Here is a 2907-nt window from a genome sequence, read left to right on the forward strand (position 1 = left end):
TTCTCTATTTAATCCCATCTAATCTGATGCTTACATCTGTAAATTTAAGGTGACTAGTGAACCTGACAAATTGGTTTCAGTCTGGAAAACAAATGCATAGGGAATTGGAAATTTTTTTGTAGAATTATAAGCTAATTTATTGAAAATGATTATAAGGGATAATATACAACCATATGTTATATATATATAATATTATATATATGCATGTGTGTATACATATAGCAGAAACATATGTAATATCATACCTCAAAATTGAACAACTTTTCAGAAATATGAAATATTAAAACCACCTTGATAGGGAGGCATCCTGTAATATGGGTATTAAGGTTAGCATAATGGACCTCGTCCAGGCTTCAAGTCATAGAGACCTAATTGAAAGTCCTAGTCTTTGGTGAATTAGCTATGATCTTAGACAAGTCACTTGATCTTTCTGAATATCTGGTTTCTCTCACATAAAAAAAAGTAAACACCCTCCTTACAGATGTGTTGAGAAGGTGGTTGAGGTAAAGTATGTGAAAACAGTTAACTCGATGTCTCTAATAGACTACTCAAAAACTTGTTTTTGCTTAATTCTCTCAAAATCAGTATTGTGCATTGATTGCCATGTGAAAGCATCTACATACAAATATGCAAATATATATATAGAGGTAATATGCAAGTTAGGCCAGGACACTGTAATGGGTTGACTGGACAGGAGGAGGTTGCCCATGCAGCGTCGGGGGCGGGGCGGCAGGGGCCTCCCAGTGCTTGCGCTGGGAGAGGGCCTGATCAGCAGTGGCCGTGGCTGCTTCGAGGGCAGGAGAGGGAGGCAGGGTGGGACCAGCAGGCTGCAGGGTCCAGGGAGCGAGGCAGGGTGGAATCAGCAGTGGCCGCAGGGGCTGCTGCGCTGTGGGCCCAGGTCAGGGATCATGCAGGAGGCAACCAATCGATATGTCCCTCTCACACTGATGTTTCTCTTTGTCTTTCCCTCTCTCTTCCATGCTCTCTAAAAATCAATGGGAAAATCTCCCCAGGCGATTTGTGGGTGGGCGGCCCTGTGCGATTTCTAATCGTGCGCTGGGCTCCTAGTATATTTAATATTGTTCTGGAATCAAGAACATCAAACAGTAATTCTATCAGATAATACAGCTTTCACTTCCCCTCTCCATGTCTCTACTGACAGGAGTTAAGATGGAACTCCAGACTCTTACCCATTCTCCATCACTCCACCACCATTACCTGCTCTGAGACTCACAGATCAAACCATGTTTGTGTATTGTTTCTCCCATAAAAACACCCCAGAATCCCAGCCAACCTTCTTCTCTTGCTCTCTAATGCTCTAGATTAGTTCAGGAAATCATGCCACAGGAAATCATGGGTAATTACTCACAAAATTTTCTGAACATTCATCACCATCTCTAAACAATTGTCTCACCTTCTTGTTCTCACTGGAAAGCTGGCTGTAGACATGGCTACTTTGGCAATCATCCCCAATGGGTGTTAATTTTTCTCCCACTCCACTATACTATATCTGAATGGTAGGTGTCCACCCTGTTCCATATTACTGTTTCTGTTCCATTTTCTCACCTTTCTTTCCTCCCAGCTTTAAATCTCATATCATCTTTTTATCACCACTTTCTTGCATTCACTTACCAATCCCTAGGTCACTTCCCTTCATCACTTAAAGACTTCCTCCTGGCTCTTTGCTTCTCAATCAATTCCATCATAACTCTTGGTAGTTTTAATATTGATAAAGGTGATCCTTCCCATATGACAGCTGGTCTTCTTCCAATGATTTTGTCTCCCACCTATTTCTAGGGTCACATTTTAAACCTTCTCATTGCCAAAAGCCTTTCCATAATCCCAAATTCATGCACCCCACATAATGGCCACCACCTCCTATTGGTTTCAGCGCAATTTTTCTAGTGTCTTGACTCCAACAATCTTTAAGTCCTGCTGGAATCTACATCCATTTGTTATGTTTTTACTGTTCTTTACACATCTCATGTTTTCACTTTCCTTCCTAGACAGTTTATAGTTCATGTTTAATTAATAAAAGAATCTTCTTTCATTTTCACTTAGCTATGATAGGGGTGGTCTGGTAGACTTGGGGAGATGTGCCACTCAGATTCTCCTTTGAGAAAGAAATTGTCCAATAGCTAGGAGTATAGTTGGCTGTTAGCCTCCAGCATTTAACACCTTTGGGTCTGCTGTGAACTCCTTGCAGTTGTTCAGAGACTCCAACCAATGACTGAGCAAGGCAGTGGTACCAAGCTCTAGCTATATTCACTTAGTGCAGAACTTCTCTAATGGGCTTCCTGATCCACTGATGGAGTTTGTCAATCTGTACTAGGGTCTACAGGCTTCCTCTTTCTAATCTTGTTTCCTCCCTTTTAATTTTAGGGGCATTATTTTCCAATAAAATCTTTTGTACTCATTCTATCTCAATATCTGGCACAACTGGCAAAATTATAACCCTAGTTGAGTTGACCTCTCTGCTGATTTTGTACCTACATCTGGACATGGATGTTGGTTTCATTTCTAATTTATGATCAAGTAGATAAGTAGGCCCTTTGTGCTACCAGGCAATCATACTAAATTTCCTTAGTCCATTTACAATTTGATTCTTCTAGATCTGTGGTCGGCAAACTGCAGCTCGTGAGCCACATGTGGCTCTTTGGCCCCTTGAGTGTGGCTCCTCCACAAAATATCACAGCCTGGGCTAGTCTATTTTGAAGAAGTGGCGTTAGAAGAAGTTTAAGTTTAAAAAATTTGGCTCTCAAAAGAAATTTCAATCATTGTACTGTTGATATTTGGCTCTGTTGACTAATGAGTTTGCTGACCACTGTCCTAGATCATTATTTCATACTAGAGGCCCGGTGCATGAAATTCATTCACAGGTAGGGTCCCTAGGCCTGGTCAGCAATC

The sequence above is a fragment of the Eptesicus fuscus genome, chromosome 9 (genome assembly GCF_027574615.1).
Source record: "Eptesicus fuscus isolate TK198812 chromosome 9, DD_ASM_mEF_20220401, whole genome shotgun sequence".
Classification (NCBI taxonomy): Eukaryota; Metazoa; Chordata; class Mammalia; order Chiroptera; family Vespertilionidae; genus Eptesicus; species Eptesicus fuscus.